General features: G+C 39.2%; 1 protein-coding gene and 1 long non-coding RNA gene across 6 annotated transcripts in view; one reads left to right on the top strand and one right to left on the bottom strand.

The window, feature by feature from the left end:
- LOC138166542 (cytidine monophosphate-N-acetylneuraminic acid hydroxylase) overlaps positions 1–1,636 on the bottom strand; it is a 95,529-nt gene extending 93,893 nt beyond the window's left edge. Inside the window, exon 1 of the mRNA XM_069095038.1 lies at positions 1,248–1,636. The gene's annotated coding sequence lies outside the window, so the exon portion shown is untranslated. The remainder of the gene's footprint in view (positions 1–1,247) is intronic.
- A 56-nt stretch (positions 1,637–1,692) lies between these two features.
- On the top strand, positions 1,693–23,597 carry LOC138166539 (uncharacterized). 5 transcript variants are annotated; one of them, XR_011169618.1, is made up of 6 exons: positions 1,693–2,010; positions 6,845–7,084; positions 8,813–8,945; positions 10,444–10,907; positions 20,393–20,444; positions 20,546–23,597. It is a non-coding gene; the product is annotated as an uncharacterized lncRNA (long non-coding RNA). The 5 variants fall into 5 exon arrangements; XR_011169615.1 differs by having other exon boundaries at positions 1,694–2,010; positions 6,845–7,027; XR_011169616.1 differs by lacking the exon at positions 6,845–7,084 and having other exon boundaries at positions 1,695–2,010; positions 20,390–20,444.
- Positions 23,598–25,386: the final 1,789 nt, after the last annotated feature.

Here is a 25,386-nt window from a genome sequence, read left to right as displayed (position 1 = left end):
TTGCTCATGAATGCTTATGAGTCTTTCTTGCTTTAAGCATTTTTGTGATAGAGAAAAATAAATAGCTATCCTATGACTATACCTATTAAATACATATAGTACCTTTTCTAAATGTTTCCATGAACTTCTTTTAGAAAAGATCCTATCTATGAGCCATAGCTAACCTTTTTTTGGAGATTCTCCCTAGTGCTCAGGTGGAGGCAATGAGCCAGAGAGTGTGCCTCCCCTCTGTTAGGGGTCAGGCTCCCCTGGGATTGAACCCAGTCCTCTTGGGTTTCTTGTGGGAAGGGGAGCCTCCTGTATCAGAAGTGACATGAAAATATGTTCACAAATATGTATTTACCTTGCTTCCAAAATGGTTTTAAAGATTGATATAAATAAGACCCAAGCTACACCTTTAGAAAGATGCATTAAAGTGAAATCTTTCCACTAGAAATCTGATATATTGACACTATACAAAAGAGACTTTCTGAAATGTCTACTTTAGGCCAAGGATTGCACAATGCTTAAATGCTGGGTAGCAAGATATTAGAATATAGAGTATTTTCTAAATAAGAATTTAGGAAGCTTTCAGCAATCCCTAGAGTTTGCATTTTGAAGCAGATAAAACATACCACATTTCTCATTCTATCTGCAGAATGTATTTTAAAAGCTCACTCAGATTTCCAGAAGCCAAGATGGCAGAGTAAGCAGAAAATCACCTGAACTCTCCCATATTCACCTCCAAAAATTATATAATAAGCACCCCAAAACAAATTCTGGAATGGCAGGACCAGCAAAAAGACAGGGTGAAACAATCCCCCAGCCTAAGAAATGAAGAGAGAAAAATTTGGAACTCAAATTTTGTAAAAATGAATGCTAAAAATTGTTTTTACATACAATTGGAAAAAATACTATTTAACAAAAGTTTACTCATCAATGTCAAACAATATCATAAATGCAAGAGGGTTTTCATACCTACCCAACAAAAGTCCATTTTATCTAAAATGTACTTGGTCATATATGCTTACTACGGTGTGTGAATTTGTGAAAGCATATGCCGCAGGTTTGTGGGGGAAATTCTTTGTTGCTATTTTTTTTTTTTACTATGCTATTTCATTAAATGAATTTGCTTTGGGTGTAAAGGGATAGCCCACATTCCCAAATGAAGACAAAAGTATAGTAGACAATAATTTCTGAAGTACAAAATAAACATTTTCATTTCTTAACCACTTAAATTCATAAGAAAATAAATGAAAAATCTCTACCTTTTTTTCCCCAACAAGGAAAGGATCAAACAGCAGAAGAAAATTTCCTTAGAAAAAGTTGAAAGTCAGTCAGCAAATGACTAAAGCTTCTTTAAAATGCTCTGTCTGGTGCATTTAGAATATCTGGAAACCGGCAACATTAATTCAGTTACTAGCAGGGTTCTTTGATCCTCTGGGGATGGTTGTAGCTGAAGAAGCCAGTTAGCTGTTTGGACAATGTGGTGTGACTACAGGTGTGCCACAGAGAATTTCCAGTTTATCTTTATTGATAACAATACCTCAAAACAATCAGCTCCACCCCTGTGGCCTTATTTCAGATTAGTGTCTTGAAAAGTCAGTTAGACGGTTGATTGAACCAGCAGCTTGAAGTTTGCCTTCTCTAACAAAATAACTAGGCATGGAGAGATTAGTGGGCGGGGAAGGAAGGAGGGGAGGAGGAGCTCTCTTGCTGACCTAACTTCTGAAAACCTCTTAGCTGCACGACACTTCCTGAACTCAGTGTTCTAGAGAGTTATGACTTATATTAACACCAATCAAGCCCAGATTTGAGTAGTGCAATCATCTTTATTTTATTACAAATAGTGAAGATAATAGAAGCTGAATATTTTTGTGGAATCCTAGGACGTAGAGCTGGTAGGGTTCTCAGAATTCACCTAATACAAAGGAAAATCTAAAGAGAGCACTGATAGAGAGAGGAATAGAGAAAGCTCCCCAGAGAAGGTGACACCTGACTTAACCTGAAAGAAGACAAGAATTCTGAGAGGTAACAATGAAAAAAGAGTGTATTCAAAGATAAGGAACAGTTTTGTCATAATTCATAGAGATGGGAAATAGGGTATAGAATTTGGGAAATGGGTAAAAGTCTAGTTTAACAAGAATGTTGAGTTTGGGAAAATTATGATGATAATAATAACAATTAAATGCCAAAAATACTACTTGCCCCTAAAGAAAGAATTGAGTTTGAGTAGGAGTGTAATATGAAACAATGTGTTAGCAGTCAGATTGTGGGAATCTTAAATGCCAAGCTAAGGAGCTCATATTTTATCCTGAGGAAATTGGGAACCATTGAGGATTTTTAAGTGGAGGAATGTCAGACCTGTGATTTAGGAAGATTATTCTAGCAGCTTTGTGAAAGATATATTGGAACGTGGAGGATCTAGCAACAATAGACCAGTTAGTTTATTCAAGTAATCCAGGAGTGAGGGAGGCTGGAGAGAGCCAGAACAGAGGTCGTGGTTTTATTAATGTAGAGAATGGGACTGAAGCTAGTTGTGTTGTTGAGGTAGAACTAACAAGGTTTGGCAAATAATTGCATTTAATGATTCTGAGATAACAAAACCCGGCACATAAGGGCATGGGTGGTGCCCTCCAGAGGAGCAAGGGGCTTTGGAGGAGCAGCTGACTAGCTGGGCAGATGATGAATTCTGCTTCAGACCTGGTGAATTTGAGATGCTGGTAGGACGTCCAGGAAGAAGGTATCTAGCAGGCAATGATGAATTTATTACTAAGAGAGGCAGAGAAAGAGATGGAGAGACAGAGGTACAAACAGGCAAACAGAGACAGGCAGAAACAGGGAAGGAGACAGAGAGACAGACACACAGACTGAGGTGACAAAATATGGCTGATGATTCAGCAGGGTTGACGGAGGAGTGATAAGAGAGGTGGAGGGAGAAACAGGATATAGCAGTTCTGTGAGTGAGAGGAGAATGTGTTCCCTCAAAATGTGTTCTCCTGAGAAACAGAAGAGAAAGGGAATTGGGAAAAATAACTTTTTTCTTTTCATTCTCATTTTCAAACAGCTCATTACACTACCTTTTCTGAGGCAGACCTCTATTTCGTTAACCCTTGGATTTACGGATCAGATGGTCTCAAAAAGCAGCCCGTGCCCCCCACTTCTTCCCTCCCACTCTTCCTCCCTTCTCCCCTCCTTTCCTGCCTCCTCCCCACCTTTCCTGCCTTTCCCTTCTCTTGCTTCTCCTCCCTTCCTCCTCCTACTTTCCCACAGTGCTGGGGGCCCTGCCCTTCCTCCTCAAAACCTCCATCTGGTCTGAGAGAAATCTGGTAGCATGAAGTGCACTTTGTGGAGAGAGGTGAACTTGTGGAGAGTTTCTTTCTGGAGCCAAAAATTTCTGAGAAAGATCACTTCACATATTTGCACTTGCTTGGTCTCAGAGTCCTTATGCCCCTTGTCATCTTTGTCTTATGTCCATTTAGTGTTGTAAAGAACATGTTGTAGAGGAAAAGAATTAAAAGTTCTCACCCTCTTGGGAGAGAATAGAAATTGATGGAGCATTTTGACGTTTGCAAAGCACCTTAGACTCACCAATGAATTAACAAACTGACATGCTGAGGATACAAAGAGATGCCCTGTCCTCACTGTGTTTTATGGTGGATAGAAAGCTGGCCTTGGAAGAGGGACCTCTAACACATGTGTAGCCCTACGAAAGTCACTTAACCCCTTAGCGTTCTAGGCAACTCTCAAAGACAGAGGTTCTTAATTTTGTGTGTGTGTGTGTGTGTGTTATGGAATCCTCTGGCAATCTGGTAAAGCCTGTGGGCTTCTGGTACCAAGATGGCAAAGTGAGGAAGAAAATCCCTAGGGCCTTCCCAAATTCCCCTCCAAACAACTTTGAAAAATGCCCCAGAACCAATGTAGTAGTGGGGAAAACAACTTAAGAGCTCAGCAGGAAAGGTCTATCTCACTAGGATGGAAAGGAAGCACAGACAGTAAGCAGCAGCAGCAGCAGGTCACACCCCAGGGGGACTGAAGCAAGGCTCCAAGCCCTAGAGCAAACCACTAGTGGGTACCTACCCCATGCAAGCCTGCAGCACTAAGGCATACCAGCAACGTAGTGAGGGACCCCTACCCCCCACAAGTGCAAACTGGTAGTGAGATTCTACCCTCAAGATAACCCATCAGGTAGGCCCTGCCCCCAGTATAGGCCATCCCCAGCGCAAGCCAGTAGTAGCTAGACCCTAAGGCCCAGTAAAAGCCATCCACAAAGCTTCAAGCCCTGGCACAAGAAGCTTGGGGCAATGCAGGAGGAGTGCTTGGGATGTATGATTGTGAGAAAACTCTCGATTTCGTTTCTGACGGAGTTTTTGGTCAGCGTAACTTAGGTCCTTAGTTAAGGGTCTCTGAACAGCAGGTTGGGGCAGCTAAATGGCACAGTGGTTAGAGTGCTAAGGCTGGAGTCAGGAAGACTCATCTTTGTGAGTTAAAGTCTGACCTCAGACACTCACTAGCTTGGTGACCCTGGGCAAGTCATTTACCCTTTTTGCCTCAGTTTCCTCATCTGTAAAATGAGCTAGAGAAGGAAATGGCAAATCACGCCAGTATCTTTGCCAAGAAAACCCCAAATGGGGTCAAAACAGTCAGACGTTACTGAAATGACTGAACAACAACAACAAGCAGCAGGTAAGGTGGTCCAGCTTCCCAGCCATGTAGGGCTGGGTTCAAACAATGCAACAAAGTCCTCTCACAGTTCTCATGATTGAATAGTTTTCTCACAAGACAGAAATTGTACTAGACCTATAACTGAATAGAAAGGGAACTGACCTTACTCCAGAAATGAGCTGAAAGATGAGTCAGTGTAGTTCACTGTAATGGGAAGGTAAATTTAAAGATCTTCCCTGCCCCTAGGCTAAAGTGCATCTGGAGCCTGGGGTGGGAGGCCTGTTTTTCAGAAGATACTTTTTGATTGGCCAGTGGGTCAAGAAAGTTGTTACATTCTCTGAGCCAGGAGAAGGCTATATAAGCCCTGATTTGAGGCTTTGTTTTGGGGCTCATTTTGAGAAGTGTTCTGTGATTTGATCTGGATTCTGGGAAGCCTTTGTTGAGAGCCCCTCCTCAGCTTTGAAAAACCCAGATGTTGATTTGGTATGGATGTAATGGTTGGACAGTTTGGGAAGCTGTCTATTTGATCTGTTTCTGTCTTGATAATTCTGTCCGTATACTCTGAAGTTCGGGGTGCTGACCTTTTTCCCCTGAACTAGGTAAACGATGTATGTTTGACTGATTAAAGTAAGCTTGTTAACCCATTTTGAGTTGCTTTCCTTTATCAAAGCAGATCCAAGAACCTGTTAGCAGCCACCCTAGGGACGCTGGGGTGCTTGCTGCTACATTCACCCAATTCCCAATACCTCTTATTGTTTTAATTCCCTCATATGTATGGATCAGTGGCCCATTTTCTATTTGAATCTGACAGCATCTGTCTCCTATCTTCTCAAGAGAAGAGTTTGGAAATACTTCACTGTGAAGAAATAGAAACCATTCATCCTTGATGGAATCCTAATAAATTTTCCCCCAACCCCAATATTCTAACTTCCTTATGGGTCCCACTGAACAGTAGGCATATCCTAATTTAACCACACAGACTGACTTTAACCGCATCACAAGCCCCCAAACGCGATAGTAGGCCTCAATGAACAGCATGCCCACTGCCCCAGCCAGCCACTGCCCCCATATCCAATTCACTATTTGAATAGGTGTGATCTCATACTCAGCCACAATCACATCATACATTTAGCCAAAGGCAGGACCACCGTACCTAACTATCCATCTTGATCAGATAGTACCACTATAGCTAGTCAATCAGAAAGCAGTACAACCAGTATTTTTGACCACTAAACCATAGAAGGGACCCCTCCCCTATTACCCAATCTCTTAACAAACCCCTTCTGCCTTTTTAATATGACTAATTTCTGTTGCGTAATCAATATCATAATACTATAAATTTGCCTATGTTGTCTTACTAAGTTTCTGGTTCCTTTTGGAGGAACCTTCATGAGAGATGTCAATCTCAATCAATGCTTATACTTGGATTAGATGTGGTCTGAGATTTTTTGAGATTGAGGTTCTGCCACAACACACCATGAAACCACAACAATCCTGACTTCCTTCTTCAGTTTTATACTTGAAATTATCTCAATCTCATTCCTGAATGTCTCCTTTTATGCACCTGTCTCAGAGGAAAAGATACTCTTCCCTATAAATGCCAAACCTCTTGTTTCCTTGATTCCATTCCCATTCATCTCCACTAGAATCTTAGTTCTTTGCTTATCCTATCTCCCTCCCTAATTTTTAATCTCTCCTAATCCAATGTCATTTTTCTCTAAGGCTTAAAAAAAAATGCTGAGATCCTACAAATATTTATGTTTTAAAGGGGTGATGTTTGATCTAGGGATCCCTGATCAACTAAATTCCCCAAACCCATATGAAGATATTATATAACATAAGGGGTGGGTAACAGAGACAATGAGTTCTTAAGACTTTTTTACTCTGTAGACATGGATCTTTTAAGAGGATAAAACTGGGAGTGACCCACCATAGACTGTAAAAGAAGTATAAAAGGAGTAATTAATGAGTAATGTTCCTCAATCAAAGTTCATGGAATTATGAAGTAGCTAGCCATTGACTAAATGAAGGATCAACTTTTCACATGATGACCTTTAAAAATTGAGTAAGCTAGCTCTGAAACCAGGAGAAGAAAAGCTAATAGTTAAGAAAGTTCTCTATGGTATCTAAGAAAAAGAACAGCTTTGAAGGAAGAATCTAATTTTTGAGAGGGGATTAATATTTGCCTTTTCCCTTGCAGAGAACAGCAGTGGGTAGTAGGAAATTTCTTTCTCCTCCTTCCCAATCAATAATGTCATCTTATGGCAACGAAACTTACAAGGGACCCAAGTAGAATGACCTGATCATCAAAAATGCTGTTCCCAGGAGGAGAATCATGAGGACATCAAGAGAAAAGATGTGAAAACCTTACAATACCAAAAATGTGATTTGCCTTGGTGTTTTCCCTCTGTGTGTGTGTCTATAGTGATGCACTTCATGTGTATGTACCCACTCTTCCCACTGACTCTATGGATATTTTTGGGGAGAGTGTGCCTCAGGTTTATGGGTGAAATGTTTTGTTCCTACTCTTCCTATTGTGCCATTTTGATGGATCTGTTGTTTTGACCTACTTGTATCAAATGCCTACCTATTAAAAGGTGAATGCACTGGTGGGGGCTCAAGATAGTTTGACAAGTTTAGACCTATGCTGTATCTTTAACCTGAGGTAGTTGCACCCTGGGGGACCCAACCTTTGAGTTCAAGGTAGGGAATATTACACTTAAATAACCTTTCATCAAGTTATTATCTTTTCTTTCACAGCTAAACCACTAGAGAAAGTTGTGTCTATGATCATTGCCTTCATGTTCCAACTTCACATTCACTCATCACTCTGAAACTACTCTCCAAAATTACCAATGATCTATTCATTTTCAAACCCAATAGCTTTCTGTTAGTCTTTTTTGACCTCTCTGTTGCTCACCCCTTCCTTCTAGCCACAGTCTCATTCCTGAGCACTACTTCTGTGACACTGTTCTATCCTCACTCTCTTATCTGTCAGATCATTTCTTCTTATCCTTCCTATTCTCCTTTCCTGGATCATTATCCATGGATTTATTCTGGGACCCCACATATCTATCTGTGTGTGTGTATATATATATATATATATATATATATATATATATATGTATGCATATATGAATGTATACATAAGTGCACCTATAGATATATGTATTTTGTTGTTGTTGTTCAGTCATCTTAATCCTGTCCAACTCTCTATGACCCCATTTGGGGTTTTCTTGGCAAAGATACTTGAGTGGTTTTCCACTTCCTTCTCCAATTTAGTTTACAGAAAAGGAAACTGAGGCAAACAGGATTAAGTGACTTCCTCAGCGTTATACAGCTAGTTAGTGTCTGAGGCCAGATTTGAATTCAGGAAGATGAGTCTTCCTGGCTTCAGGCCTGGCACTCTACCTACTATGCTATTTAGCTGCCCAATAATAATATTACTATTCATAATAATGAAAAAGTCAATTAAGGGGAAGCTAGGTGGTGCAGTGAATAAAGCACCAGCCCTGGAGTCAGGAGGACCTGAGTTCAAATCTGACCTCAGACACTTAACACTTACTAGCTATGTGACCTTGAGCAAATTGCTTAACCCCAATTGCCCCTCCAAAAAGCAAAAAAAAAAAAGTCAATTAAAAAAGAAACAACATAAAGAGCATTGTCTTCCAGAGGCTACTGCCTTGTTTCTCAGTCTCTTTGATGAGGTCCTTGCCAGAGAGGATTTATAGCTGAACCAGAAAGATTCACTTCTTTGTGTTATAGGATCTAAGGAGAAATGGTTTCCAACCTCATTATTAAGACACACTAATTGCATCTCTAGTGAGGCAAAATAAGGAGGTTTTCTCCTCTTACTTTCCCCAGTTTTTAGGTACTTGCAGCTATGTGCAAATTATAGTAAGAACATATACTTCCAGGGGCAGCCAGGTGGCTCAGCGAGTAAGAGCACCGGCTCCAGTGTCGGGATGACCTGGGGATCAAATCTGGGCTCAGATACTTAGCACCACACCCAGAAATAACTGGCCGTGTAACCTTGAGCAAGTTACTTAACCTCGATTGCTTAAAAAAAAATTTAAAAAAAGAACATGTACTTCCCTAGGTGAGACTGAGACTGCATCTCAAATCTCCTAATTTTTTTTCTACTTTATTTTTCTTTACCCGAGCACAGGTAACTCAAGTGCTATCCTGCGAGATAGATCCCCTGTGGCTAATCCATGATTTCAGAAGGTCTGGAGTCTCTAACTGGGTTCTTATTGCCCAGCAGGAATTTTTCCATACAACTGTAACCTATGTGGTAAGAGGTAATAAATATCTATCCTATACTTGATATCTACTGTTTTGTACAATAAGTACCTTTCTAGAAGGGGATCTACTTATTTCCTTTAAGATATAAAAGGAATGAGGGGGTGAGCCTCATTGAAATTTTGCTTTAGATATTTTTCCCTGGGACACCAGACATGAGTTCAAACGTCTGAGAAAAACTCTGACTTCCTTCTGGGTCACAGATAATCTTTATAAATAATTCTCTTTGACGTACTCTTTTGTCCTTAAATGCTCTTGGGATGACTTTGTTAAATTTGGTTTCCAGCCAAACTTTCTTTATATTATTTTATTATTACATATATTATAATATTATTATGTTAACTACTTCAGTTTTATGAGATAATCCTATTCATAATTGCCCATCATCCTTCTCCATGAATCTTTAGGAATGAGTTGATATTATGAACTACTGAACTTAATTCAGAGACAAAAAAACATGGTTCAAGCAATCTTACAGCATATTGGAGGTGATACAGAATAGAATCAATTACAAAATAGAATCAGAATCAATTTGATTTTCTCAGACCCTAGTCTCCTAACCTGTGTTACAAGCAGACAAATGCCCAAGTGATTGCACTGTGCAGTGCTGGTATACAATATAAAATTCTTTTTTTTTTTTATTTTTTTTTTTCTTTTTGGAGGGCAATTAGGACCTAAGTTGCTTGCCCAAAGTCACACAGCTAGTAAGTATGTCAAGTGTCTGAGGCTGGATTTGAACTCAGGTCCTCCTGAATCCAGGGCCAGTGCTCTATTCACTGCGCCACCTAGCTGCCCCTACAATATAAAATTCTTGATTAAGCAGCCTTGAAAATTTTCTTTATGTTCTGAAGAGTTTAAATACTGATTTTCTAGTTGATTATAACCATAGCTATAAGATGTTACTTAAGCCTATTAATCTTGTTAATTCTTTAAATGTATACTATGATTCTTTCATGTTAAGTATATTTGTGTGTGTGTGTGTGTGTGTAAGAATAAGCTACCTTTGGCCAAGTTACTTAATCCTATTTATCTCATTTGGACCCAGATAAAATGACTAAACACCACACAGACCATATATACAACAGTATATACTGTTGAGTGCCTTTTTTATTTCTCCTATTTACTCCCTGCATTAAGCGAAAAACGTTAAGCGATTTCTCCCTCCTCTTCCCTCCTACCCAAGAGCAGTGGAGTAGAGGTTTGTTAATGAGATTTGTCAGTGAGATTGAGCGTGAATAATCTATGTAGGTCAATATTATGGTAATCATTTATCAAATTTTTACAGAAAGATACACATGAAACAAAACTAGTATGCTGTGACAAGAGATAAGAATAATAGAGGACTGAGAATCTCGATTTGTGATAGGATGAGGAACAGGGAGTTCTGTAATACTTCACATAGAATCAATAATGTTTGTATTTCTGCCACAGTCATGTAACTGCTATCTTTGCTCAAGATGTGGACAATTACCTTCTCTTCCTCATTCTTTCCTCAAGTACTAGATACAGGAAAGAAAATCAGAAAACTTGGAGGAGAACCAGGATAATTAAGTGCCATGAAAGTCAAGGGAGAAAAGATTACAAAGAAGGAGAAGAGGTCAACAAAGCTTGATGGTCCTGAGAAGTTAAAGAAAACAGCAAAGAAAAACCCATTCAATGAGATGATCAGGAGATCAAAGATGACCTCTGAGAGAGAAGTTTTAGTTGAAGCATGAAAACAGAAGCTAGATCACCAGTAACTCTCCTCTCTCCCCTGGTGATTTTACTCCCATCATACCTTCAGCTGTCACCCTAACGGTGTTCATGGTACTAGGTGCTTGATAAATGTTTATTCATTTACTGATGACTTCTAAAGTTGATTTAGGGGAATCTGGTGGCACAGCAATAGAACACTGGACCTGGAGTTAGGAAAACCTGAGTTCAAATTCAACCTCAGAAACTTCCCAGCTGTGTGACACTTGGTAAGTCACTCTCAGCCTCAGTTTCCCCAACTGTAAAATGGTGATAATAATAGCAGAGTTTCTGTATAATCAATTTTTTAAAAAGTACTTAGGTGGCAACTAGGTGGTACAGTAGATGGAACACCTGCCCTGGAGTCAGGAGGATCTGAATTCAAATCCGGCAACAGACACTTACTAGCTGGGCAAGTCACCTAACCCTAATTGCCTCAAAAAAATAAAAGGCACTTAGCACGGTTCCTGACACATAGTAGGCACAATATAAATGTTCATTCCCTTCTGTTCCACCTCTACACAGTAGCTTTTCACTTAATTCTAGTCCTGAATTCCTCATTATTTGCTAGATATCTTTTGGTGAGTATCCTGTCAGCCCTTCAAGTTTAATATTATCAAAACTGAACTCATTGATTTCTCCCCAAAATCTGTTTCTTCTGACATACCCAGGAAGATTTAGCCCTTTCAGCACTGAAAGCCCACTGTAGGGGGCCCCTGCTGTCTTGATTGTTGACTGCCTCATAGAGCCCACTGTATCCAAGGAGTTATCTCCACACTTCACTTCATACCCCAGCCAACCCATCTTTATGCCAACCACCCTACCACTGTAATGGGACCTTCCACGGCTGGAACCATAGTTCCAAATCAATATAGCCATTTCTACTAGAAAGGACACATCAATTCATTCTCCCGTGGCTTTACTCACTATCCATATAACTTTCCAAATCAAAATATCCCTCCCTGATTATGACTGCTGTTTGTGTGTTAATCGTTTCCAGCTTTCTTCAGGTCTCAGCTAAAATGCTATGTTTTGCAAAAAGCCTTTCCCAATCCCCTTTAATGTTAGTGCCTTTCCCTGAGATTACCTCCAATTTATCCTGAATATATCAGGAAGTTGTTTACTTGCTGTTTCCTTCTATTAGATTATGAACTTCTTAGTGGCCCGGACCTTTTCTTTTTTAACCTTCCTCTTGCTTTTTTGTATTTAAATTCCAGTAATTAGCACAATACTTGGCACATAAAAAGTACCTAGTAAATGCCTTTTTTCATTCATTCATTCATTCATCCACATTCATTCATTCATTCTTTTCCTATTTCTGTTAATGGCACCACCATTGTCCCAGTCACTTTTTCCCAAACCTAAAAGTCATCTTTGACTCCTCTCTTTACTATATTCAAAGTCTTACAGATCCTACCACAAGAATGTCTCTTAGGTCTGTCATCTTTCCATTTTCTCTGCCTCTACCTTAATTCAGGTCATTATTATATCTCTTCTGGACTATTATAATTTCCTTTTGGCTGCCCAGAAATATTGAATAACTCCCCATTGCCTACAAATGAGAGACCAATTTCCTTTGCCTGTGATCTAAAACTGTCATATCCTCCAGACTACTTTACCTACATTAGCTTATTGCTATCCTTTGCTCAAGCCATTCTCTTTGCTGGGAATGTTTTCATATCTTTATTCCCCTGTTGACATTTATCTCTTTCAAGGCTCCATTTAGGTGGTATTTCCCCCTCCATGAAGACTTCCCTGATCCCCCAGCACTAGAAGTTGATATAAAAATATTCAGAGATTTGTAATAGGCACCACTGCCAATCATACTTATCAATAGGCAGAGACATTTTAATAGCCAGCTTATTATATGCTTGGAATACAATCCCATGGTACACAAATATCAATGGACCCCAAACAACATTTTCAGTCACTTTTTAAAGGTTTCACCCTCAAGCTAGTCATTTTACAGGGGGTAAAAGGGGAAGGAAAAGAATTATACATCTAAGAACTGATAGCAGAAGGGGAAGATGTATATCAGGTAAAAAAAAAAAATCAACTTAACAACAAATACTCATGGATTTAAACTGGTATTTTAGGCTGGAATTTTGCAAACAGAGCTGGAAATGATCAAATAACACCATGGCTAAAGTTAGATACTTCAGTTAAATTCTTCCAACTAGAGATGTGACTTGTTTTCTCAGGAAAATGACACAATACAAATGCTGTCTTCTGAACAGAATATAAGGTCCCCAAAAGTAGAAACTATGCCTTTCATCATTACATTTCCCACAGCGTCTAAGGACACAGTGTTTCATAGTATTTTGTACCATATTGCATTTTTTAAAATCTTATTCTTTCTACCAGGTTCTAAGCTCCTGTCAAGCCCTGACATAAATCAAACAGCATCTTTAATCAAGAAAACAGGGTAGCAAACCTGCCACCCTAGGAGATGTCCCACCAGGAGACCTATAGGAAAGGTTCTTATACTTTTAGGAGAAAAAGGGGAAGGGGGTCACATTAGGTAGCAAGCACTGGTCATGAGTTGCCTGCTACCCTTGGCAATTCAAGCAAGGAAAACCCACTTGCTCTGGCTAATTTTCCCTTTATGATCTAACGTGACATAAATCTTAATGAACAACACAAGGACATTAGGAGCCGAGCTATAGCTCAAGCTACATTCCTTTCAGAGGTAAGATCCCAGGATGAGGACTTCGAATGCACTTCAGCTCAACCTAATTGAGACTAAGTATCTTAAAGACTAAGAATGCAAGGATATCACTAAAATTCTGACATTACTAGGATGATTAAGAGGGAGTGGAAGATAATAAGTAATATTCTATGTGATATTAACAATTTTTCTGTCACCCCTTAAAAAAATGGTCTTTCAACATTATATCACCCTACGGTGCTGAGTACAGTGTCTGTTATATAGTAGTAGGTGTCCAATAATTATCTATGGAATGAATGTTGAAAATTCAAGTTGAAAATCATGAGTATTAGTTTTATTGTTTCATTTTAGGTAGAATGGAATATTGGGTTCATTATCTTGTTTGATGATATTCACTCTAAACGTGCATTTGTATCATTTATATAGAGTACAATGTCTCTCCACCTTCTTTAACAGTAAGATGTACTATCTAAATTAAATATCATAAAAACTTTATAGGATTTTAGTCAATGTGTATCTGTTCTTTATTTGCCTTATTTTTATAGAATGACCTACATTAACACCTTTACCAAATGGCCCATGTGTAGTATTCTGTTGACCATGAAGTTTTGTCACGCAAAAAAATCCCAGTAATTGGATCTATATGGCAGTTCAGGTTCCTCTCTCAAGTGCCTATCTCTGTCTGTTTCCTAGAACAGTGGTCTCCAGAGTGGTGTGCAATACTGGTTTTACAGTTTACCCCTGAGGGGGTTTGTGAGACTATCCATGGAGGTGCTTTGTGCAGGACCAACCAATAGGAAGAGAAAATCCTGCCTTCTTGGTGATAGAAATTCTTTAACCAGAGGCATTGACTGACCATATGAGGTGATCTGGGGGACAAGTATGCATTGTGGTTGTTCAGTCATGTTCGAGTCTTTGTGATCCTAGCTTGGACCATAGCTTGCCAGTTTGAATCCATGGGGTTTTCTTAGCAAAGATACTGGAGTGCTTTTCCATTTCCTTCTTCAGTGCATTAAGGCAAACAAAGGTTAACTGACTTGCCCAAGGCCAAATTTAAACTCAGGTCTCCCTGACTCTTGGCCCAACCCTCTATCCACTGTGCCACCTACCTGCCCCAAGGTGTGCATGCAGTAAAGCTAAAAGGAGAAATTTACCCCCAAGCATCTGAGCAGGTGCTACAGGTTTGTCTGGGTTGTGATTTAACTGCTGGGAAATGCCTGGAACAAGATGAGACAGATGGATTGTAAAGTCAGGAGAACTTTACCTGCCTATTGCTGCTGTCCATAGCTGCCACCACCCCCACCATGAACTTACACATTAATAGGGGGGCAAAGCATATCTAAATGAATGAATAAACATGTATTAGGTGCTTACTATATGCAAAATACTGTGTTAAGGGGCAGTTAGGTAGCACAGTGAATAGAGCACCAGCCCTGGAGTCAGGAGGACCTGAGTTCAAATCCAGCCTCAGACACTTAACACTTACCAGCCATGTGACCTTGGGCAAGTCACATAACTCCAATTGCCCTGCCTTCCCCCCTCCAAAAAAGCAAAAAAAAAAAAATACTGTGTTAAGTGCTGAGAATAGAAAGAGAAAAGTCAGTGTCTTAGTCCCCTGACACTCTACTTCTTTGGCCCTCCATTTTCTCTGCTTGTTCCCCATTCTTGGAATACTCTTTTTTCCTCAGTTCTACCTACTGACTTCTCTGACTTTCTTTAAGTTCTAACTATAAAATCAGACATTTTACAAAAATCCTTTCCCAAGCCCTCTTAATTCTAGTGCCTTGCCTCTGTTAACTATTCCCTATTTATCCTGTATACAGCTTTGCATATAGTTGTTCGCTTATTGCTTCCTCCATCAGATTGTAAGCTCCTTGAGGGCAGATACTGTCTTTTTCCTCTTTTTGTATCCTTATCACTTAGCACAGTGCCTGGCACATGATAGGCACTTAATAAGTGTTAACAGATTTAACATTAATTTTAAATTAATTAATTAATTTTTTATTGTCTTAGATTTACAGCTTGAAAGAGCAGTAAAGGCCATCAACTCCACCCTACTCATTTTATAGATTAGTAAACTGAGTCCTAGAGAAGTTAAGTGACTTGCCCAGTGTCACATAGTAAGTTTCAGAGGAAAATTTGAACCCAGGTCTTCCTGATCCCAAGTTCAGTACTTAATTCACTATGCCATGATCCTATTCACCTTGAAGCATCAGAAACTATTCCCTCTGGTACTTATGGCACTCTAGCTCATGAGTAGAAAAGTGCTATGGGTCTCAGAAAATAGATGACCTTCTGTTCTACCCTCTCAGCCCTCACCCATCCACTGCCTTAGCCTTTCCCTGGATCTCCAGGAATGGGCTACATACTCATCATCAGATTGTGGTTGTGAGGATTTACCCAATTAAATAAACTCTGAGCCCATAGACTACTGAGAAACTATGTTAAGGGCCCTATACTAAGCACTAGAGATGCAGATAAAAGTAAAAAGAGATCACCCTGCCCTCAAGAAGCTTACCTCCTAATGGGGGAAGACAAAACAAACTAGAAGAAGAGCTGAAGATGAGGAGGGGGGTATTACTTTCCCAGAGTCACATAACCCAACTCTACCTGACTCCAGGGCCAGTTCTCTAAATATTGCACCATGCTGACTCTTGCTTTCCCTTTATTGCTTGGGGGAAAACTAGCAATAAAACAAAACATAAGAAAACACCTTCAATTCAGTAGTGTAACTGCGACTTGTCCTAGATCCAGGCTGTGTCAGGCAGCAGGTAGGTTTCTATGAACCCAAAAGTTCTAGGGAAGGCACAGTTTAGGCTATTCCTCCTGAAAGCTGAGGATGGGAGCATAGGAAACACAACCTGAGGTTGGATTCCATCTTGTTGAAGGTACAGTCTTTAGATGAAAGCTCAGAAATGATGGTCCTGGTTCTGGACTTTTCCTTGTGGCAAGGAACATGGACTCAGGATCTGGTGAGAACAGAAATTTCTGTCAGTCATTGCTTTTCTGTTCAGTGTCCTTTCATTGACAAGGACCTCTGACCACTTCTCACATTGCTCATGGATCAGGAGAAATGTTTTCTTTCTGTCAATGAGTTTGAGTCCTTCAGTTCATGCTTCTGGTGACCAAGAGGGAAGTTCGATCTCCCCTTATCCTCTTAGTCCTTGATCTTTCTGCAGTGTCTCTCCCTGGCTGAGACTTCTTATGACCCCCACTTCATACTTCCTCCCTTGCTTCCTCCTGGCAGCCAAAATTCTGTTGTTCCATGCAGTGGCAGGAGGGCAGACAATGAGAGGGAGCTGTCCAGTTTGGACAGGGTGTCTCTAAGAAAGTGGAGGACTCTTTCAAGATAGAATCAATGGGCCTATCCTGTGGTTGAAAAAAAAAATACATACTATCTATTTTATACAACCCAGAAGCTCCCTTTTTCGGACCTCTGAAGCTACTTTTTCTGGGGAGATGTTTCTCTCAAACTCACAACAGACAGGTTTTATCTATATATTGTCCACAGAGCACTATGCTAATAAACTGTGTAGATCATTTATAAGAAGGCAACTCAGATCTCTTAGATGATGGAATATGGAGGGTGGGCAAAGGAACTAGAGATTCTAGGCCCAGAAACCCTTTTCTCCCCAGAAAATTCTTAGGAAAGAGATGACAGCTATCTTTATTTTATTCTCTTTTAAAAAAAATAAAAGTCTGAACTTGACCATCAAATAAGATGAACACGGTTATTCAAAGCAGACCAGGAAAATGAGGACTATATACAAACCTACAAATCTACTTTGTGGGTAGCTTACATTTCTCTCTAAGCATATAATAAATACAGTATGTTATCTGTAAAGCTATCTTGGCTATCAATCTATCTATCTATCTGTCTGTCTGTCTATCTGTTTGTCTGTCTGTCTACCTATTGTTATGGGAATGGGAATCTAAAGATCTGCCCTGCCCCAAGCCCCTTCATAAGCTTAAGTGACTCTGAGAAACTTACTTGATATGAAAATATACTCTGCCCCCTAATAAGCTGAATGTGGTCATATAGAGCCCATGGCAGGAGGCTTTTTTTTCAGGAATGCCCACACCTTGTTACTTTGTGATTGGGCAGTGGGTCAAAAGGGTTGTGACATTCTCTGAGCCAGGAGAAGGCTATATATACCCTGATGTGAGATTTTGTTTTGGGGCTCACTTTGAGAAGAGTTGAATGATTTGACCAGATGAGACTCTGGGCAGCCATTGAGCTCCCCAGCTTTGAAAACCCAGATGTTAGTGCTTCCCTCTCTGGTAACTGACTAGGTATGGATGTATTGGTCAGACAGTTGGAAGCCTGTCTGTTGATCTGTTTCTCTGTCTGCTTGTGACTTCTGTTTGTATTCTCTGAAGTTCAGGGTGCTGACTTTTCCCCCCTAAACTAGGATAAATGACATATGTTTGATTAAAGTAAGATTGTTAACCCATTTTTTTCCTTTAGAAAAGCAGATCTAGGAACCTGTGCTAGCAGCCATCCTGGGTATGCTAGGGTGCTTGCTGTTACACCTATCTACCTATCATATCTCTATATATCTTCTATGTATGTTTCTACCTATCAATGATATCTCTAACTCCATCTACATACTTATCTACCTCTCTACTCTCTGTCTCTTTCTCTTTGTCTCACTCTTTCTCTTTCTATCAATGTATATATTTATCTCAGCTTGCTTCAAAGAGTAGATCTAGTAGCAGTGGCTGAACAGAATTTGCAGAGAGGATTAGTTAGACAAGAAATCCCTTTTTGGTAAAAACTGCTGGGAAAATCAGGATGCAGTCTGACAGAAATCAGGTTTATACAACATTCCACTATATTTTCTAAATGAATATGTGGTCTCAATATTAAAGATTATGTTAGAAAAAAAATTAGAACAGAATCAGATTGCATAACTTTCAAAGATGTGGGTAGGAGATGTATTCTTAACTAAACAAGAAATAGAGGCAATTACAGAAAATAGAATAGATAACATTTATTATATAGAACTGAAAAGCTTCTACACAAATAAAATGCACCCAGGTTAAGAAAGAAAGTAGTCAATTAGGAAAAAAATTTTGAATTAAATTTCTCTGATAAGGTTTGGTATCCAAAGACATAAACAATGAACAGATTACCTCTCTCTGTCTCCTCTCTGTGTCTTTCTCTGTGTCTCTCTCTGTTTCTGTCTCTCTCTGTCTATCTGACTAAAAGATGAATGGTCAAAGGACATAAACAAACAGTTGTCAAAGGAAAAATTACAAACTCTTAATAACAATATGAAAGAATGCTTCAAATCACTAAAAATAAGTGAAACATACATGAAAACACCCCTGAGGCTTTGTCTCATACAAATTCAATGACAAAATCCAGGAATAGTCAGTGTTGGAAAGGATTTGAGAAGATAGGCACACTAACAACTCAAACTATGAATCAGCACAATTTTGGAAAGCAATGTGTAATTATATAAATAAAGTGACTAAAATGTCTGTATCCTTTAGTCCCCTACTAGGCTTACTCCCCAAGGAGGCCACTGATAAGAAGAAAGTACTCATATTCACCAAAATATTTATAGCAGACTTTTTGTGATAGCAAAGAATTGGAAACAAAATAGACACCTATTTATTGAGTGGGAAATGGCTACATAAATTGTGCCTTATGAATATAATGAACTATTACTGTGCTGTAAGAAATAATGAATGTGATGAATACAGAGAAGTATGGAAATATCTTCATGAACTTATTCAAAGTAGAGTAAACAGTCAAGAAAACATTTAACGCAATTACCCCAACAATATAAATGGAAAGAAAAAACACAAAAGAAAATAAAAAATGAATTTTGGGAAATGATAAGGAACAAGCATGGCTCAAAAGAAGAGATATGAGGAGACACTTCTACCTTACTCCTTTGTGGAGGCAAGAGGTCCACAAGTGTCATATTTTCAGACTTTCAGTTAAACTAATTTTTTCTCTTGATTTTCCTTTCAAAAATTACAGCCTGCTATGTGGAATGACTCAGTGGGAAGGTGTGGGGAGGATAGTGGAGGGAACTATGGTGATAGAAAAAAAATTATTTCAATAAATTTATTTAAAGAGTTGCACAGAGGCAAATTTTGACTTGATCTAAGGAAAAACTTCTTATAACGATATCTGGTCAAAAGTAGAATGAGCTGACTTGAGAAATATTAAGTTAGTTCCCTCTCACTGTGGATATATATATATATTGCTTTTTGGAGGGGGGGAGGCAGAGCAACTGGGGTTAAGTGACTTGCCCAAGGTCACATGGCTAGTAAGTGTTAAGTGTCTGAGGTCAGATTTGAACTCAGGTCCTCCTGACTCCAGGGCCAGTGCTCTAATCATTGCACCACCTAACCATCCCTCTCACTGTGGATATTTAAGCAAAGACTCATTGATCCCTGTTCAGATAGGTTGTGCTGGGGATTTGTATTCAGCTCCAGTTTGACAGCCTCTCAGGTTTTGTTCAACTCGAATAGTCTATGATTTCAGAAAGCATGCTTTAGTCTCACTGTGACAGACAGAATTCTGAACTGTGTGGATATGTATGGATGTGCATCAATATGGTATTTCTTACACTTTTCTGCATGGATTATTGCAAGAGCTGGTAGAATATCTTTCTTTGGAGGTCTTTGAAAGCAGAATCATTTATGTTTTATCCTTCCTAAAACATAGGACTTTTTAAAGATTTGATCCAATCCTATGATTTTCAAAGGGAAAGGCAGTTTGCCAAGAAACTTTGCCAAGCTTTGGGGGGAAGAGAGGGAAGGAGTTTGTGTAGAGGGTAAGGTGAACAATTATAGAACATAAAAATGTTTAGAGGGAAAGGAAGTTTTCTAAAACTAAGACAAGAATGGATGCATACATTCATTCAACAAATATTTATTCAACTTTTTAAATGCACGGCACTAGACTAGGTGCTTTGTTATTGCAGGATCTAGGGTGTGACCATATTCAATAAAATGCACAGAAAATTAATATTCTATCAACATGATTTATAACCTAATGAAATATTTTATTTTACCGGAAAGCAGGTGTGGCTTCATTTACAATGATGTGTCCAGGAAACTAGCAAAAACTTCTGAGGTAAGGAATTTTGTTTGTTCCCCATAAGTCAGTGCTGGATCACAGATTTAGTCCTAGAAGGAATCTTGGGCCTTATCTGGTCTAATTTCCTAACTTTACAGATGAGGAAACTGAGAACCAGAGAGAGAGAGAGAGAAGAAGAAGAAGAAGAAGAAGAAGGAGAAGGAGAGGGGAGAGAGGCAGAGACAGAGAGGGTTATCATTGATCATGCAGTTATTCAGTAGGAAAATTGGAATTTGAATTCAGGTCTCCTTACACAAAATCCAGTATTTTCCTCACTGTCCTGATTGCCTGTAGGTGGATCTTCAGAACTTGAATCTAAAAGACAGAGGACAATAGATTAACAGTATTTATATTGTCTATCACTCTTCTAAAATTAATCCATGGGCATCTGTTTCACAAGCAGTTCAGCAAAGTACCTTCTCAGGCAGAGAGATTTTATGAAATGTCTGTGGTCAGGTCTCATCGTTTTTGACTAAGAATAGGAAAATAAGAAAGGAGAACTAGTTGTTAAATGTTTGACCTGAAACTCTTTTTGCAATTGGGACTCAGATCTGGGCTTCCTAATATTTAGAGCTGGAAAGGAATTCGTAGCTCATCTTTCCAATTCCCTCCTCATTTTACAGATAAAGAACCAAAATGGGGTCTTTGTGAGTAGTAGGGACTGGGGATTTGAACTCCTCCTCTCTGACTCCCAATGCAGGGCTCTTTCCACTATATAGCAAGCCCCTGCCTTTCCCATGGGGATCTTATGTTGTAAGTAGGTTTCAAACAGTGCTATCTGAATTTCAGTTATGATTAGGTATGAAGAGGAAAAATTGCAGCTTGGAGAGAAGCAATGCATAGTATATTCTTTATAAAGTCAAAGTATAGGACTCTGTAGTCCTGAAAGAGGTTATGCCTTCAGAATTTTGGAGACAAGATCAAAAATATCAGTCTTTGATATTCTAGCTAATAAGATTCAACAACAAAGATGTTGCTGCACTGAACCTGGGATATGCTGGCACCTGCCCTAACCATCTTGAGAGAGAGTTAAGTTCTTTTCAGTATGAACATTCACACCTCAGAAATTGTCAAATACTAAGATCAGAGCTTGATTTATGGTTTATTGATTGTCCAGAGTTAAGAAAGTATAGAGAAAATGTTAATAATGCAGTTAAACTTAAAAGTATATCATGTGTACATTTTCCCCCCAAAAGATCTGGTTGTTAAATATTTACCAATACACAACTGTGTAGAAGCATCAAAAATCAACAGGGGAGACTAGGTAGCGCAGTGAGTAAAGCGCTGGCCCCGGAATCAGGAGGACCTGAGTTTGGTTCCGGCCTCAGACACTTAACACCCACACAAAAAACTAGCCATGTAACCTTGGGCAAGTTACTCAACCCCAATTGCCCTCCAAAAGGCAAAAAAAAAAACAACCCAACAACAACAACAACAAAGATGCAGATTTAGTGGGTTTCCATTTGTCATTTTTGCCTTACAAAATGACAAATGTTGGAGGGACCATTGGAAAGCATGTATAATAATGTACTGTTAGTCGAGCTGTGAACTGGTTCCATTCTAGAAATCACTTTGAAACTGTGCTCCAAAAGATATCAAACTGTGAGTACCCTTTGATCACTCTCTTCTCCCTAGGTTTTTGGGATACCACACTCTCCTGATTCTTCTCCTACCTATCTGACTGCTTCTACTCAGTCTCCCTTGCTGGATCCTCATTTAGACCCTTCCCTCTAACTGTAGGTGTCCCTTAGGGTTCTGGCCTTGACTCTCTTCTCCTTCTATGCTACTTCACTTGGTGATCTCATTAGCTCCCATGGATTTGATTATCATCTGTATGCCAATGATCATCAAATCTAGATTTCCTGGCACAATTTCTGCTAATCTCCAATCTTGAATTTCCAACTGCCTTTCAAACATCTCAACTTACAAAAGAAGGAACAGTCTCCAGTTGTCCTGGTCTATATCTTGCCACTGGACCCAGATGGCTCCAGAAAAGAAAGTGAGGCCAGTAACTTTGCACGGCCCTCCCTCCCTTAAGTCCAATTCACTTGCATGTCATGGCATCACTTTCCTGATGCCATGGTCCTCTTCAAGAGTGAAGGACAAACAAGAACAACAGCAAGAAATAGATGAGTTTACCCACTATATATACACCCAACCTGATAAGTGATGGATACCTACTGAAGGATTACATTGATGCTGATGGAAAGATAAAAGAATTCCTTGGTGTAAACGTTGTTGTAACTGAGGACAAATAAGCAATAATCAGTTCAACTATGTTGTGGTGTTGTTTGAACAGGATTAAAAAGCTGCTCTTGGGGTGACTAGGTGATGCAGTGAATAGAGCACCGGCCCTGGAATCAGGAGGACGTGAGTTCAAATCCGGCCTCACACACTTAACACTTACTAGCCATGTGACCTTGAGCAAGTCACTCAACCCCAAATGCCCTGCCTTACCCCTCCAAAAAGAAAAAAAAAAAAAAGAAAAAAAATTGTTAAAGAGTTACATAAAGCTACTCTCTATGTTTTGGGGCCACCACTCTCCTGGTTCTCCTACCTCTTTGACTACTTCCACTCAGTCTTCTTTGCTGGATCCTCACCTAAATCACTCCCTCTAATTATAGATGTCCCTCAGGGTTCTGTCCTGGGACTTCTTCCCTTTTCCTTCTATACTCCCTCACTCGTGGATTCCATCAGCTCCCATGGATTTAATTCCTATCTCTATGCTAATGATTGTCAAATCTACCTTTCCTGCTCCAATCTCTCTTGATCTTTAATCTCACATTTCCAACTGCCTTTCAGACATCTCACACTGTTATGTTGTGGAAAAATACTGTAAAAAAAATTATAACTCACAGTTGTAGAAATAATGTCTGTTATTTTTATATTCCATAAATGTAAAATGCATGCATCCTGTTCCCATGATTAGATAAGATATCTTCTTCTAAAAATATGTCCCTGAGATAAGCTGAGACCATCCCTTCCTGGTACCTAGCGGATGTTAAAGTTAATGCTGTGATTGATTTATACTATTCTTGCTAACACTGCAGAATGCTGCCTAAAATTACTGTATAAAAGAATGCTCTTACCTTATGCTCAGCATAAATACCTACCTTACCCAATAAAGACTTTTACTTGATCCAGTCTGAACTCCTGAGGGGACCTCAAGTTTTATACAAACACATTTTAAGAAAAAAAAGCATTGTTAATAATCTTCATTTACTTTACATTGTCCATTGTAATATCATCTTGGACAGGTAGCATTACAACTAGGTAGATTATTGTTTTCTTGATAGCCTGGGGTATTTCAGTCATATTTCACTTAAGATATATCAATATGGAAGCTAGCCTTTTATCTTAAACCTCTTTTCACTACATGACCCCATAGCAAGAGCACTGGATCAAAGTACTTGAACTTTCTTTCCTAATTCCAAATTACTTTTCAGAAGAGTTGTTCCAGTTCATGTTAATACCATATTTTAGGGGGGACATCAATAAACTAGCATGTATACAGGTAAAAACAACCAGAATGTTAAAGGAATAAGATACTGTGACACAAGAGAGTTACTTAAGGGCACAGGTGATGTTTTGCTTTATTATACATATATGGTTTGAGAATCTTTATCTTAACACCCACTCTTTCAAAATAAAATTTATTTACTTTCAGTTTACAACATTCAGTTCCACAATCCCTTGAGTTCCAAATTTTTCCCCCTTCCTCTTCTTCCCCCTCCCCCTCGCCCATGGCAGCATGCAAGCCGATATAGGTTCTACAAATACCTTCACATTAAACATTAATCAAATTGTAAAGAAGAATTAAAACCAATGAAGTGAATGAGAAAGAAGGAACAAAATAAAATACAAAAGAGAAAGAACAAGTGGTTTGCTTCAATCTGCATTCAGACTCTGTAGTTCTTTCTCTGGATGTGGATATCCCTTTCTATCATGAGCCTTTTGGAGCTGTCTTATAACCTTGCATTGCTAAGAGGAGCCCAGTCTATCAAAGTCAGTCATCACAGATAAGATGTGTCTGTAATTGTGTACAAAGTTCTCCTGGTTCTGCTCCCCTCATTCAGCATCAGTTTATATAAGTCTCTCCAGGTTATTATGAAGTCCACCTGCTCCTCATTTCCTATAGCACAATATTATTCCATTACATTCATATAACACAACTTGTTTTAGCCATTCCCCAATTGATGGGCATCCCCTTAATTTTCAATTCTTTGTCACTACAAAAAGAGCTGCTATAAATATTTTTGTACATATGGGTCCTTTTCCCACTTCTATGATCTCTTTGGAATACAGCCCTAGAAATTAATACCCACTCTTACTGATAAGCTAGTTACCCAGACCTAGGCTAGACTTCCTCTCCCTCAGAGTCCGGGGAAGATCCTCAGAGGCAATGGGGTGGCTTTTTCTAATGCCACAATCAATCAATATTTATTAAGTCTCTGGTACTATGTGCCAAGCAGAGTAATCTAAGTACTGGGGATACAAAAAGAGGCCAAAGGTAGTCCTTGCCTTCAAGGAGCTTGCAGTCTAATGGGAAAGACAACATAGTCAAAGGAGGGTAGAATGTACACAGAGTTGGGTATAGAAATACATTTCACTCAACATGAAAACAGGAAGAAGGGGGAAGAAGGGAGAGAGAAGAATTAGAAGAAGAATAAACTTGGAGAAGAATTAGTCATAAGCAGAACAAACTAACATAGAGGTGGGTCTCAAAAAGTGTCTTAAAAGGAAAGAAATAGAGGATAAAAATGTGTGATTGGGCTATAAGCAAGTGAAAAGAATGAGGAGGAGGGATATGGAAACAGACTGCACCAAGTGTAAAACACTCCTTGCTCTCCACCATCTTCTTTCTATTGAGGAGGTAGGAAGCAAATGTAGAAATAGATTTAACAAAACTTAATGGAGGGAAATAGACAATGAATGATCA

This window comes from Petaurus breviceps, unplaced genomic scaffold (assembly GCF_028583685.1).
Source record: "Petaurus breviceps papuanus isolate PSGF00001 unplaced genomic scaffold, PetGlider_PUasm1.0 224, whole genome shotgun sequence".
NCBI classification, from domain to species: Eukaryota; Metazoa; Chordata; class Mammalia; order Diprotodontia; family Petauridae; genus Petaurus; species Petaurus breviceps.
This window is presented reverse-complemented; position numbering and strand designations above follow the sequence as displayed.